The sequence below is a fragment of the Thalia democratica genome, chromosome 5 (genome assembly GCF_965202585.1).
Source record: "Thalia democratica chromosome 5, ktThaDemo2.hap1.1, whole genome shotgun sequence".
Taxonomy (NCBI): Eukaryota; Metazoa; Chordata; class Thaliacea; order Salpida; family Salpidae; genus Thalia; species Thalia democratica.
The window spans coordinates 60,911,860-60,928,562 of record NC_139169.1 but is presented as its reverse complement, the minus strand read 5'-3'; the positions used below and the strand labels follow the sequence as shown (position 1 = coordinate 60,928,562).

Sequence of the window (16,703 nt, the reverse complement as noted above, 5' to 3'; positions counted from 1 at the left end):
TAAGCAATTTTTACAAATACCTTTTTAATTTAGGTACTGTTTTAAATTCTATGAAAAGCTTTCAAGTCTAAAAAAAAATTAATACTAGTATTCTTAAATTATAAACTAAGTTTTTAGAATTTCAAATGTTTTTTTATTAATATTTATATGAATTTCAGTTTAAAGTTTTATATATGTTATATTTAAGTTAAAATAATGTTATCAATGTTTTTATGTCCTTTATTTAAATGTTTCTTAAGCAACTGGCTAAAAATTCTAACAAATCAAAAGCAACATAAAATTGTTCTGTGTTAACTTCCATGCTAAAGCAATAATATATGTAGCTTATTTATAGGCTTTGAAATAAAACGATAAGCTACACTGCATTATAATTTTGTTCGTAGTTATGGTATCCTATAGAACATTTTTCATATAAAATGTTCAATAATCAATTAAGTACAAATTTTAATATTACTTTCAACCATTGATTATATAAATTAAAAATGAAAGTACTGTAGGACAAGCAAAGTTTATAAAATAAATTATTCAATGCTTTAAAAAACATTTTTTGTGCTTTAAGTATATTTCTTATAAGCGTTTATTTGTTTTTAAAATATTAATGAATAAGTTGAAATCTAAAAACATCCAATCTAAGTAGTTTTGTTTTATAAAGAAGCCAACAAAATAGAGTTTTGAGCAAAAAGTGCTCTACTATTTATTTTTGATAAATCATATAACTTTAAACAAATAAAGGTAAGTGTGAAATACATTTAGATTAAACAAACTATAAAGTATCATATTTTGTATAGTGTTTATCAAATTAAGTCATAATTGTTATTTAGGTTGACTTAATACACACCAATTTGTTTTAATTAAAAACAATATATATTTTACAAACCTTGTTTTTAAAGTTTATTCAGATTTCTTGTTTATTACTAAGTATTCATATATGAAAACAAACCAATTTTTGAACAAAATACTTTTTATTGCACAGTTTTTTTGTTTTAAAATATTGTAATTCATAATTTTTTAACATTTATAAAACATGTCAAATTTAGTGATGTACCGGACCCACAATTTCGGGTCCGGCCGGACCAGGATCCGGACTTTTTTTTCAAATTAGAATCCGGCCGGAACCGGATCCGGACTTTTTTTTCAAATTAGAATCCGGCCGGAACCGGATCCGGACTTTTTTTTTCAAATAAGAGTCCGGCCGGAACCGGATCCGCACTTTTTTTCCAAATTAGAATCCGGCCGGATCCGGATATCAGACAAAAATGGCAATATCCGGCCGGACCCGGACCCGGATAGCGAGTCCCTGACATCACTAGAATAAACTAGCCTGAGTCAGAATGAGGTTTTTAAAAACTGAAAAAAAACTTTAATCTAATAATAAGTAGAACAGCTAGCCACAAGGTTTACAAATTTAGGTGTTATTTACAATTAAAAATCTGAAATCAAGTTCTGAACAAAATACACTAGAAAATTACAAAATATTGAAAACTGTATCAGCTCAAACTCATTCAAAATCTGAAAGAAAACAAGCCTGAGTTTTTATAAAAAACTAAACTAGCCTGAGGCAGTCCAAGATTTACTAAAATTCCCAAAAATTTTCAAACTAGCAGGGTTGCCGCTGTTTAAGTCAATAAAACTAGCTAGAGTGAGTATAAACAAGCTTGAGTCAGAATGAAGTTTTTAAAAACTGAAAAAATTACTTTAATCTAATAATCAGTAGAAGAGCTAGCAAAGGTTGACAATTTGGTAGTAAAGTTGTGGACTGATTGTGATACACTTAACTTATTAGTACTACCCATCATAATTAAATCCTACCTTATTTAATTAATATCTAACAAATACTAAATTCTAACTGAGACTACTTTCTATAATCAGACACGACAGTTTTGAGTGATGAATCTTTTATATAAAACACAACAAGAAATACTAGTATATACAAAATTATTAATTACTTTGGTAACACTTTAAAAACTGGAAGCTATTTAAATCTATATCAAAAGAATTAAAACAAAAAACTAAAAATTAAATAAAACTTTTAGTAAACAAGAAACTGTAAAACTTTTAATAAACTATTAAATTATAAACCTGGCTTAAATATTTAAACAATTAAACACCTGTTGAAAATATTTACTTTTAAAACAAAACACTACTTACAATAAGCATTCACAAAAACGTTCAAGATATCTTGTTGCATCAAGCTACACACCAAACTAACTAACTGCTTACATATAAACTGCCTGTCATGTTCTGATGTTTTGTTGCATCAGTATTTAGTTTGAAATATTTCGTCATATGATTCTCATTGGCTCGTACATTCAACCGTATTAACTCTAAATATTCTCTGAGCTCAACTTTAAACAATAAATAATGCAAGTATTCATTCCAAAGTTTTCAATTTTACAACATATGTAAAGAGTTGCATTTCATGAAATGTTTATTTCATAGTCTAAATGTAAACAAATGTAAATTAGTCACGTGTACAAAATGAGCCAATCACGGTAGGTGTTTAATTTTAACTGACGAAAATGACTCTTATTAATTTACACAGGGTTTGTTTTTGAAAAATACTTTTCAGTATGCTTTGTTTTACTAACTAGATCCGGGTCCGGCCGGATCTCTGTTAGGATCCGGCCGGACCCGGATCTGGACTTTTTTTTTCAAATTAGAATCCGGCCGGAACCTGACCCGGACTTTTTTTTCAAATTAGAATCCGGCCGGAACCTGACCCGGACTTTTTTTTCAAATTACAATCCGGCCGGAACCGGACCCGGACTTTTTTTTCAAATTAGAGTCCGGCCGGATCCGGATATCAGACAAAAATGGCAATATCCGGCCGGACCCGGACCCGGATAGTGAGTCCGGTACATCACTAGTCAAATTACACTTACTAGATGAAGACTTATTTAATAAAAGTGTTTAAAAAAATTACATTATGATTATTTTATATTTATAACTTAAATACGAGAGTTTGAAAACTGATCAAAAAACTTGTAAATTGCCTTTGAACGATCTAGCTTTTAAATTAAATTGTATGGTATTGCAATATAAATTACTATCTTGAATAAGCTAAAATAATTCATAACAAAAGTTTAAACTTAAAAATTAGTTTGTAAAACAGCTTTATTACAAAAAAAGTCAAAAAAAGAGGTTTTAGAATATACAATGCTTGTAAAAACTAGAGACAAGTTAAATTAAGTATGACAATTCTTTTCTATTAAACTACTTGAATACTGTTAATATCATTTTCTTTAAACAACAAAACATAGTTTGAATAATTTTGATAAAATGACATTAAAAAAATTACCTTTCTAAATAACAGAATTGCATTGGTAAAGTTTAGAATTTAAAATAATTTAACTACAGTTTGTAACTAAAAAAACATTTTAAAAAGGCTTTTTGATTAACTTATAAATGAAACTGAAGTAATTATAAATTGTTCATAAAACTTATTTATTTTAATTAATTAAGTTAACTTCAGTGCAACAAAAAAATATTCTTAAACAAGTACTATCATCATTCTTTTTGATAAGTTAAATCAATTTAAAAGTACTTTGTAAAAAGCACTAATTTAAAACTATATTATTTGCATTTTTGAGTAAAAAGTTTAAAAAGGGTTGTATTTGTCTGTATAATATTAACGTTAATAAAGAGATCATGCAAGGTTTCTTCTCATGTGTTAGATATTTTGTATTTGTAAAAATAAAAGAAGCTGTGATATAAATAACTATTACAAACAAACTACTCTTTTTAAGTAAAAATTATTATATGTTTAGATAAATAAAAAAGAATTTCTTGAAATATTTAATTTTTGTTCTATATATTAACAGTTTCAAATTTTAATAATTTTCATAACTTGTTGTTTTTCTTTTTTTAGTACTACATAAAAAACAATATTAAGAATCAAAAAGTGTCCCAAAACTTGTTTTTATCATTTAACAGATAAAAGTGGGAGTCCAAAAAAAAAGATTTTATTTTTTTTGGTGTTTTTAACTTTGATCAAAATGAAACTATTTTTTTGAAAGTATTACTTCTAAAGAAATATTAATTTATAATACTCTTATGTTTTTTTTATAAGAATAACGACACAAAAGTGTTTTGTAAACAAGATTTTATTAGAGATCTATGCTTATTTGTATAAAAGCACTTTTGTTATACTTAGTATACAATAAATTAGGACAATATTTTGGTCAACTTGTGATATATAGATTATTTTATATAAATACTTTATAAAATTATTATTTACAAACTAAAATTGATTTTTTTAAATTCTGAAATTACAAAAGTTACCGAAATGTAAAGTGTTTATATTATATGATATTATAGAATTAACAAAATAATTTACAATACTTTGTTTTAATATAGGTCGTAAATTTCTTTGACAACAAAATAGTTTTTTAATATTTATTTGTGAATCAAAAAACTATTTTAATGCTTAAACTCTCACAAATTCATATACCAAAAACTTTTCAAAAATCTTTATTTAATTAAGTATTAAGATTTAAGTATTTTTATTAAGTATTACTTACTATTTTTGACCGATAGTTGTTTATGGTGCAAGCTTGTTATATTAGACAGCGTTGATTTAATAACACAATAAATTATTCAAAAGTAAAATTACTAACAAAAATTTAATCTTCAAGAAAGCCAAACTACATAAGTCAAACAGCAACAATATAACAATTTAAAGTTTTAATGTTTGAAAGTTTTGCACAGACATAACTTAAACAAAATGGTTGTGGAAGTAGACAAGACATGTGCCAACAGTGTTACCACCAAAACCGGTACTTTTACTTTTCATACCCAGAAATTGACCAGCTGCAAAGCTGAAAAGTTTTGTCGCGGTCTTGGCCAGATATTGGCACCGATAGCAAACATGGAAGACAGAAGGGCCCTGCAAAAAGTTGCCGACCAAAGGTGCGGAATTTTTTCAACTCCGAACGATTGGAGTGCTAGCTATCATGTCGGGCTAAACAACAAATTTTGCGGAAACGAAGTCTACAGGGTCTTTTCTAACGGGGCGGCGTGGAACGAAACCCTGCACAGCAAAATGTACTGGATCACCGAAATGAAGAACAGCTGTTACTCCACGTTGTGGACTCCCGTGAACGGAATTGAAAATCGCATGAGCGTGCTCGCAAGGCGCAAGGATTGCAGCGATTGGAACCTCAGGTTCATCTGTCTGGACCCGGCTGAAAAAGAAGGTGACTGCGCAGCGAACAAAGTAGACTCTGGTGAAAACGAGTCTGTGAAAAGCGAAGCAGTTGTTAGTGAAAATGCGAGTCAGCCAGCTGTTTCGTGGCAACTTGGAGGGTTTTGCGTCTCAGCTTCGACTTGCTTCCTTTTGTTCGTTATCAGAAAACTAAGAAGCCAAAACAAGCGTTTGAAGACAAACGTCGATATTTTGAAAGAAGAGATCAAAATGTTGAAAAAAACATGTTTGTAAACAAATTGAGTAAAAATGGTTCCATGCTCCCTCAAATTTTTTTATTCAAAGTACGTTCTATAATAAAATTAAGTACAAATATTTTATGCCAAACATTTCTTTACGTGAAGTATATTTGTTTTTATAAATCAAGTATTCTAGTTTAAATGTAAAAATTCAGTTAAAATAAAGTAAATATTAACCTTCATTATAGAAACTAAATGGGTTTAGCAAAATTTTTATGTTACTTTCACTTAATTAAAATGCAAACATATTTATAAAATCAAAAATGTTTTATGATATTGATACCTTTTTAGAGTTGTTTGGTATAAAAGTTATAAGCAAATAAAAAGACAAATATTGAGAGCTTAAAAGCATTCAATATGTAAATGAGTTTGAAATGAACTGAACAAGTAACTCAGAAGAATTTATTTGTTAACACAAGAAAAAACTTTAATTTATTGTATATGACTTTTGTCAAAATGAAAAAAGTGTATTTGATATAGGTTTAATTAAGTAAAATTTTAAATAATAATAATGTTTTATATCAAGTAAAAACTGTTTTAATGAACGTTTATAGAAAAGCTTGTACTGCATTAAAATCAAAGGACAAAAACTTAACAAACATTAAATTTTAAACTTTTTAGATAACTTTAGTTTGGTTTAACTTGTTTCGTAAGTATTAATTATTTACTGCCTATAGGTTCAGATGTTTATTCATTGCAGTACTAAACTAAAAGGACACAAAAACTTCTAATATGATAAATTAAGAAGACTGTAAAGTTATTATTTTTTAACTTTTTTTATTTAGCACCTAAAATCTTAGAAATGAATTAGAAAATTTTAAACTTAATTATTACTTAAAAAAGTAAACTATAAAAACTTTTTCTTTTAAACCGAACTAATTGAAAAACCTAAATATAACAAAAAACTTTTAATTATCGAGCTACACACTACTTAGAAACATAAATACTTTAATTCAAAATAACTTTTAGAAAAAAACATGCAGTTACTTAAACTAAAAATATTAATAACCTGAGATTATACTTCTATACTTTTATGTTTATAACTTTTAACTTAACATAAAACAATAAATTTTATTAGAACGGTACAATTTTTTATTTCCAAAAAATAACAAACTTAGACTTGTAAAGTTTTTAAAAAGTCTTAAAAGTAGATAAAATTGATAAAAATTAAATCTAAATTAATTAATTTAATTAAACTTTAAGATAAGTATAGTTTATTCTAATGAATACTGTATTACAATTATTAAAAAAGCTACTTAGAACTTAAATTTACCGCTTTGTAGAGTTTTTGTGACAAAAAAATATCTATAAACCTAATACTTACTAGTCATACATAATAAAATTAGTATAAATTTAGGCAAATAAAGACATTTTTTTTTGAATATAACCATAAAACTTTTTTTTTTAATATGTTAAGTAGTAGTATATCACTAACAACCTTTTTTTGATATACAGTTTAGTTTTTTACTACAAGCACAATTATAACTAAATTCTACAAAAAATATGTAACAAATAGAGATGTTATTACTTATTAGTGAAAAATGAAATAATGTTTCATACAACAGTTATATATTTTAAGTTAAAAAATTTATATATATACTGACTGATTAATTAATTTAAACTAAAATTTTCATAGTTTGAAATAATGTAAATATTAACTTCCATTGTAGAAACTAAATGAGTTTAATAATACTTAATTAAAAGTTTTAAATGTTTATTTTTTAATGTTCATAAAAACTTAAATATCACTAGAACAAGATTAAAGTAGTAATAACATAATTTAGTTAAATTTAAACTTAGTTCGTATATTAAAGCGTTGACTAAAGTTTTTACTTGTTTTCTTTATAGCTTAAAATCAACAACTATTTAAAACAACTTTAAATGAAGTAGTCTTTTTTTGATTTTAATTTTAAGATGGTATTTAGGTAGTACAGTTTAAAAAAACTAAAACTTGTATTTTAAATATGAAAAATATTTTTCAACGTATACTTACAGCCTACTACTGGAATACTTAAACTTGAAAAACTTAAACTTTGTAACTGCATTTGTTGTTTCTGTAACATTGTTGTTTTCTAAAATTCTTTTACCAAGAATAATCATAAAAAATTTAAGTTATTGCCTATTATTCGATTGATAAATATTTAAAAAACATTTGAAATATATTTCACAAACATAAGTTGCTATATATGTTCAGTTTACAAAATATATGTTTAGTTTTATAGTTCCAGACTTGTGTGTTGATATTAGTTCATTTTATTTTGTGTTTAGTGTATAAGTCATAACTTTTATTAATAAGATACAAACTTTAATAAGCTTTTATTTGAAAATTCCTTTTAGTTTTATAAGCTATTTTTGAGCTTAAATATTTTTTTAATTAGATGCTTCTCTTATAGTCGATATTACTTAATTTAATGTTGACTGCTTATTAAAACTAGTTATTTAGATAGTACTGAACAAAAAGTTTTACAAACTTTAAAATTACAAACTGCTTGTAAGAAACAATAGAAAGCTTTTTTATATCTAGAACACGTTTATAATTTGAAACTTAATGTTTTTGTGTTTTTTCAAACCTTGTTTATTTTTATTACAAGTCACATCATGTATGAGCTACAATAAAACGATTATTAAAAAAAGGAAACAAAAGTAAAAATTTTAATAAATCAATTTACCATGCGAACATTATAATTCAAAAATACAAGTTTTACTTTACTTAAATAATGTTAAGTTGAGGTGTAGAATGCAGTTTTTAGTAAAAATTTTGAACAATTTTAAGTTAATTTATTTATAAAAAGCATAAATAAATAGAGCTTTTGTTTGCAATTTCTTATTTTATCAGAAACACGTACAATTCAGAAACGAAGTTTAATATTTCAGAAAAAAAGACGCATTCAGAATTGGTAATCTATGCAAAGTTATTTTCGATTTAGTTTTAACTTACACATTAAGTATTAAACAACTGTTCAACATTTTTGTACAAAACAAAAACATAATTAACTATTAGTCATGAATACAAAAAACATGTTACTGCTTAAGTTATACAAATTTAAAGTCTGATTTTAAAGTTTATTAAGTGAATTTCTTGTTCGTCTATAAGCAAATTTTTAGGTTAAAGTTGTTTTAGCACAAACCTTATAAAATAAAAATAAAAAGTTAAATGTTATAGTTTAAATTTACAATAAATTTGTTTGTTTTTGTTAACAATTAAGTGCTTTACAAAAAGTTAATCCTAGCTTAAAAAACATAACTTTTTCTATAAAAAAAGCTTTAGTACTAGTTAACTGATTGAATTTTAGTAGCGAATAACTATTTATCTTAAAAAGTTTCATCTATAAATAAGTATTCTAATAAAAAACTATACAATTCTAATAATTGCATAAATAGAAAATTATTTATCCAACATTAGAAGTAGTTTTATAGATAAAATCAACAATTTTTATTTTCATGTTCTTGAAGTAAATAAGTTTACCTAAAACTAAATTTTAACTGGTGTTGCAAAAAAAAATTTTTATTAACCTTATTAAGTTAATTTTGAGTAAAATAAAAAACAAAAACTGTAACAACTCTGTTATTCAACAGCAAAACATTTGTAAACCACAAGAGCTAAACTAGTACGAAATTAACCCTTCACCCTGTTTCCATTCATAAAATTGTTTTTGAAATTTGATTGTTTTATATTGTCTCAATGTTCCATATAAACTAGAGGAACTTTAAACAAAACTACTAATAAAATATCTTTATTTAACAAAGTGTACAATATTTTTGACAGTTTATTTAACTTACAAGAAAAAATTGGCTGTGCTACCAGTAAATTTAACTTACTTAGGAAGATGCTTTTACTGAAAAGAAAAAATTTGTATGCATTTTTGATTATTGGAATGAGTTTCTTTGCAGGTAATCAGCATTTTACCTACGACAAAAGCTTATAATAAATAAGCAAAAAGTCTTTGAATTAAATATTAAGATAAGTAAACTTTTTTTATTATCATTCTCAGTTGCTGCAAAATAAATTAAAAAATGCTGCAACTATGATAAACAGTAGAAAATTCTATAGCTAGTTGTATAAAATGGATTAAACTGTTGCTTAACTTAAATAGCTTAAGTAATAATAAAATTAAAAATAAAGGAAGACAACTGTGTTGGTTTCACTCACGAAAATTACGGTTATTTCCTGGTAACTCAGAAAACAAACTCATATGCTGAAGACCTTCTTACATGCCAACGTGAGCAAGCAACTGTGGCAGAAGAAGGTGTGTTCAATAGCGGAGCTGTGGGCATTTTCATCAAGCAATGTCGTAATACTTTAGTTAATAAAAACATGCTGTTTATTAAACACTCTACAAACTTTACCAGCAAAGTAACCGGCTTTTATATTGTAAGCTCGCTTGAAAACGAGCCGGTGAAACCTCAGAAGTTCAGCATGTTAGAGTCCGTTCGCGCCAACACTTTGTGTAAAAAGAAAGAGAGCAAGTGTTTAAGCGTGACCCTTGCTGTTATGTTGTCAGTTGTTTCTGTCTTAATTGCAGCTCTTGTTGTGGTTGCCTACAAAACAAAGGTTTGTGTTTTGAATCTTCAGGTTAAAACAACATTCAAAGTTGCTAGTTTTAAAATAATAGGTTGCTGCATCTGTATAAGCATTAAGGATTTAGAAATTCATATACGATTTTAGTATACACATTGAACTGATTTTTTTCTAAGGTTGCATCAATTACTAAATTTGTGTCTACATAGTGCATTAAGTGTTGTAAAAAAAAATATTTAAAAAAAGTTATTTGACGACTGATGATCTTAAAATTTGTGATAAATACTTTTAAAATATTTTTCAATACACGACAACAAATTTTCAACAAACACTTATAAGCGGTTAAATAACCCAAAACCTTATAAATAAACAATATTGTAGTTGTTGTGATCACCTGTTCTTTTACATAAAACAATTAATTAACGTCTTATTAAAGTATGACTGAATTTCGTCTCAGTTCATGACTAATTGAAAAAACGTTTACTTTTGTTTTAGATGTGTGTCAGAAATATAAAGGATGAAGATTCACAAATAAATGCAACTGTTAAAAGAGTGTCAGAGAACACCAGTTCGAACAAAATTGATGAAATTGTTTTGAAACCCGATAATTTATCAAACAAACAATCAAATTATGCAGAAACACAAACCGATGGAAAAATTACAGTACTTTATAAAAATATTTTCAAAGCAAAAAGATTGCGTTTAAATTATATAGCGGTTTAAAGTGTTTAAAATAAGTTTTATTATTAACTTTTATTTAAATATAGCTTTGTTTTTTAGTATTTAAAAAACAATAAAAGCCATATAAATATAAATTGTAACCTTTAATTTTATATTTTATTGAATTTTGTCGCCATATAAGTGTTTTTGTTTTTTATTGCAATTAAGTTAAACTCGATCTTTAATTTGAGAGGATTTATGAGTCTTATAAAAATAGTTTTAAAAGTATTTACTAAATCAAAACAGAAGAACATATATATACTAAAGTGTACATTAGTAACGGTTATTAAGAAAAAAAGTTTTACAGTTTTGTTATACTAAAACAGGCGACTTCAATCTACAAGTCTGAATTTTCGAAAAAATACTATGTAAGACTTTAATTTTTACCTTAGTTTGAAAAATTTATTTTTGTATTGAAACATAAAAACTTTTGTTCTTTATTCAAAAAAAAAAACTTTTTGTATAAAATGTAAAGTATATGTTGTAATGTAAAAATTTAGAACGGAAACTGGAACACTGAACTTCTCAACATCATTTCTGATAAACTTTATTCATGGGTTTGTAAAACATAAATGAGATTATAGTTACAAAGCAAAACATGTTTTACGTAACCAATTGATACTTAAAACAATAGTGTTTCAAATTAAAAGTATACTACATTAGTAATTGAATCGTTAGAGTCATATAATTTATTTCTAATTGTTTTTCTTTTTTGAAGCGTAAGACATTGCTTGCAAGAGAAATAGCAAAAACGATCATTTCGTATGAGGAAGTCTTAGTTGATTACAGGTACAAAATAGAAGCCATGATAGAAACTCTGCAACACTTATTTTGTCTTATGATTATTTTTATAAGAAGTGAAAAGAAAGAACCATTTAAAAAATATTTTATAGTAAGTAAGGCATTTTTTAGTTTTCGCCATTAATATATAATTAATTATAGGAAAGATTTTTTGGCGAATTCAGGAAAAAAAAATTGTTGAGTTAAGAAAAGAAGTAAGTTATGTTTACTCAACTAGTAAAAGTGTTCTTTAAAAACTATACTTATGATACATATGACTTGATCAAAATAGGTGTTCGGCAAACTTTAAGTCTTATCCATTTTTATGAAATGATACCTGACCAGTATCGTGCACTACAGAACAAAAAAAAACTTTTGTGAAAACGTCTAGCAATTTTCATATAATATAATAAAGCTTTGAAAACATTTTTCACAAAGAAAAAAAAGTTTTAATAAAAGTTAAAGTATTAATGTTTTGACATATTAAATGCAAAGAAAAAAAGTGCTATACGAAACCAGATGCAAGATATTGCTTTGGTATTTAATAAGTTTATTCTAACTTACTTTTTAAAATTACGTAAATATTTTTAAACATATGTATGAGCTTTGTAAGTTATAATTGTTTATAAGCTCTTTTTACAAAATTTTCGTGGTTTGCTCTTAAACTTATTTGAATGCACGTTACTTTTTTTAGTGCTTTCTTCCTAAGGTGGAAATACTTTTAAGGTGAGAAGTTTATAGTATGGAGTAATTCAAACGTCAACAATAAAGAAACTTTTTTGTTTTCTATAAATGCATAGTTTTTATTCGAAACGTATAAAAATTTGTTTTCATTTAAAAAAAATATTTTAAGCTGTAAACGTTTAGTATATCAATCAATTCAGTTACTGTCATATGTTAGTTCAGTAATCAGTGCATGTTTTTCATTTGTAGCATGTAAGTTTCAAATATTTAGTGAACATTTTATAACTTTAGCTGACTGAATTGAAGAATAAAAACATCCCATGAAAAAAAAAACAACTTTTTAACTCATCTAAGTTTGAAAAGCTACGAATGTTTTCGTTGGTCGCTGAGTACGTTATGAAATTTTTGTACAAAAAAAGTTCAACTTTATAATTTTCATTTTTTTTTTAATGCAAGTTGTATAGTTGTTTACACATCAAAAAAACAAAGAAGATTTTTTTTCAATTGTAATTTTTTCGCTTTTTACTTTTTCTAACTTTACTTACACCAACCATGTTTTAGGTATTTTATAATGTTGATTATTTAAAATTTCAATCTTTAGAATAATAGTAAAATTACGTATTTTAAATCGTATTATGTATTTAAAAATCACGTACTCTAAACTCGGGTAATTAAACTTAACTAGTAGCAAAGTTTTACGGAAAGCATGAAAAAACTTGCGATTTACAATAAAATAAAAGTTGTTTATGTTGCATTATGCATGGAGATTAAAATTATTAAGTTTTCCACAGTAGTAATTTTAATTGCTTTCACATATTTTTTTTATGTCTTGTTTTTATTAAAATTGTTTGTTTTAAGCAAACGTTTAAGAGGTTTACTGTATCATGTTATAAAAAAAAGACTTTGTTAACTTTTAATAACTTTATTTTTTTGACAATTAAAATTGTAATAACGTTGTTTATGAGCAAAGCTGTTAGCTATTAGAAATTGAAAAAATTATAATACTTTTTTTTTTCCAAATTGACTCAAACGACTTTTGAAATATTAACAATTAACATTTTTATCGATATCTATATTAATGTTCTTTTATTGCTTGCCTTGTATATAAATAACAAAAACTTTTGTATTTGATTATTTTTAATTAGTGGTTGAGCAAGCAAAACTGTTGGAAAAAAAATGATTATGTTATATGTTAGTCATAAAAATTGTAAAAAAATTTACAAATTGTCTCTTAACAATGCTAGCAAGCAAGATATTGTTTTGTACGATAGACACAAATACTTGCTCTTGTGCACAACCTAATGTAGAAAACACAACAGACGTCATCAGATGATTGAGATGTCGAAGCAATGTTTCTGAGATATTAAGTCATTGGTAGCTATTATACACCTATATTATATATAGCTATTATATAAATAACAAAAACTTTTGTATAGCTGTATTTATAGCTGATGTTACAAGAAGATCAAACCGAGTTGAAGAGAGGTAGCCAACGGTCAGATATGCTTAGCTTCTTTAAGTGGTTAGATTGGAGAGACAGGCAGAAAAAGCAGCATCTGACGCCCGCCGATGGAAAGAACACTTATAAAAAATTGTCGACTCTTAGTTTAAACTTTTTAAATTAACATAAATTAAACTAGCTAAGAATAAGTGCACTAGAATAGAAGCTTTGAATGATTTACATGCTTATACTAAACTAAAATTTAAATTTATCTTTAAATTGTTATTAAAGTATTATCTACTTTTCAATATTGTATAAATACTTAAAATAACCGCATTTAACTTGAAAACGATTGTATTATTATTTAACGATTTTGTACAGTTCTGAAAATTAACATTCAAAAAGTATGCTTTTATATTTACTAGAAACACTTAAAAATGTTGCAAAGCCCCCCAAACAGCTTCAGTAGAGGACTGTTAGGAAAGAAAATGTAAAAAAATGTACATTTTGTTATTTTTAAATGACCACTAGGGGGCGTTAGACGATTGTTTATCAAATCACACAATAAAACTTTAACAATGTTTGTTATTGCGCTCAGTTCAGCCATAAGAACGTCCGGAGTGCACACCAACTTTAAGACACTAATTGAATTTAGGAACTTTTTTATGATTTTCATTTTATAAGATTTTGATGTTTATTTGCAGAACTGTATTACATTGTACTTAGTTTAGCCATAAGATCGTGCAAGAAGCACATAACAATTTAAGACTCTGAGTTACTAGTAAAACCTATTTTTGTATTTAAGATTGTGACATTCAAACGCTTTAAGAACACTTTTATTTGTAGAATTTGGTGTTTATTTGTAGTGTTTATTTTCGCAGTTTTATTCTACTGATATATTAGCTGCTTTATATTTCTAATTTCTAGTCATCATAATAATATCAATTTTTCAATAAACTCAATTCATCAAAGAAATTATATATATTAAGTTTATTACATATCTAATAATGATTACGTTAAACCTAATAAGTAAAGTAAATTCAGTAAAAGCCTTAAGAGCTAAACGCTCTAAGCGTTACAACAAAAAAGGGTACTTCCCCCTATAAAAAGTAGTTCCTACCACAGACCTAGGACTACAACTTTAGCAAGAAAATAGTTTGTACAAAAGAAATAAAATTAAAACATTTAACAAAATAGTTTAAGTGATTTCTTATTCTTTTATTTCAGTTCACAGCCAGAAATGTCTAAAGTTTCTTTATTGTATCTTTGTCTTAAAATAGTTTTTAATTTAGTAAGTAGACTGAACAAATTAAGTTTTGTTTATTTATAAATTCGTATTTAGCAAACTTCTTCAGTCATAAAATATTTTGAAAAGTCAGTAATTTTATGTTATTAGATTTTTTAGACTGTACGTCTAAATGATGTTCAACTTTTTTACATCTCTTAAGCCTAAAAAACTAAAAAGTGCAAACGTGAGCCTTAAAATTTTTTAAACTTTCAACTTTTAATTATGCTGTTTCTAAAAATTTTAAAAGAACAACAAATCTAAACAGATAGAAAAAATTGTGAGTTAAGTTTATTTACCCTTTGTAGTAGTCTACATAAGATAATATAACACTTACATACGTATTAAAAGTTGCGACACACGTAGATGTAGAAATAAGAGAAACTTAACATAATTTTGTATTGCGATGTTCCAATCTATATGTATTTAAAAAATGAATAAGTAAACTTTTAATAATATAGTCAGTTCATGCTAAAGTGTAAGTCTCTGCTAAAGTGATGCCGTGCTAAAATGTTACTTTGTGCTTAAGTGTCATTCCGTGCTGAAGTGTATACCCGTGCTAAAGTGTCACTCAACGCTATATGTCATTCTGTGCTAAAGTGACGCCCGTGCTTTTCTGACCCATTTCCAATCACACTCATAGTGATAGAAATCATAATAATAATTGAAACTAAGTTTGTTTCATTAAAGTTTTTTTTTTGGAAAACAAAACTTTAAAAGATAAACAAAAAATTAAGTAAATAAAAAGTATATCACATAAAATTTTTAAAGCCAATCTTAAGAAGTAATTAATTTAAATACAACGAGCTCTAAAAAGCTCTTATTTCAAATCTCTTGTATTGTGACGTCACAATACATCTATAACAACTGAGTACTTCTATTCAGTTGGTTGGATAGCAGGTGTTGATTAAATTAGTAAACTAACCTGACGGGGGTCTTAACAGCGATCAGGCAGGCTGTTGACCCAGGGAGAGGTTTCATCATTGCACACTGATGATAACTGACCTCTGCGATTACTCAAAATTGAGTAAGTCGGGCGTGTCATTTTTCACAAGGGGTAGATGCGTTCGCGCTCTCCCCTAATCTGATAATACTGAGCTTTACCCAATTACAATGGCGAAGCGCGGTATTTGTGTACAGAAGTTTACAATTGATATAAAATTTTCCATACTCTAGAACTATTGTTTTAAGCTAATAATTTTCGAGTACTGCGTACTAATTAAAACGTTCACTAATAAAATATATGTTAGAAAAAAAAAAAGAAACTACTATCAATAAAATTACCACAAATTACAATTTTTTTAATATACCTAGATTGACCTTATAACTATTTTTTTCTTAAGGGTTCATCAGATATCATTTGTCCAAAAAACTACACAGTTTCTTAGCCCTCTGAAATTATCGGTATACATTAAACTACCTATTTTAACAGAAAATTTTTTTGGAGACACCTATTTGAAAAACTGTTTAGAATTTCAACACCTAAGATCAATATTGAAAAAAAAAATTAAAAAAATCAATACAACATGGTAGTTACATATAATTTACAATTAATTAAACTAACTAAAAAAATTGAATTTTAACTGTATTTACGAAACAAAACATGATTTTACTATAGTATAGAAAAAAAAAACTCATATAGAAAAATATGCATAATAACAGTTTGTATTTAGTTAATGTAAGAAACGCAACAGTTTCAGTATTATTTTTTAACTGAAAAAAAAAATGCAGAAAATATGTAATATTTTTTATTTATTTACTCAAATAAACATTACAAAAGTTTCGAAGTTAGCTAAGCAGATTTTTATGAATGCTAAGCAAAAAAACACCGT

At 26.0% G+C, this 16,703-nt stretch overlaps 1 non-coding gene across 1 annotated transcript; it reads left to right on the top strand.

The window, feature by feature from the left end:
- The first annotated feature begins 15,788 nt into the window (after window positions 1-15,788).
- Window positions 15,789-15,953, top strand: LOC145837358 (U1 spliceosomal RNA). Its single transcript, XR_014369992.1, has one exon. It is a non-coding gene; the product is annotated as a U1 spliceosomal RNA (small nuclear RNA).
- Window positions 15,954-16,703: the final 750 nt, after the last annotated feature.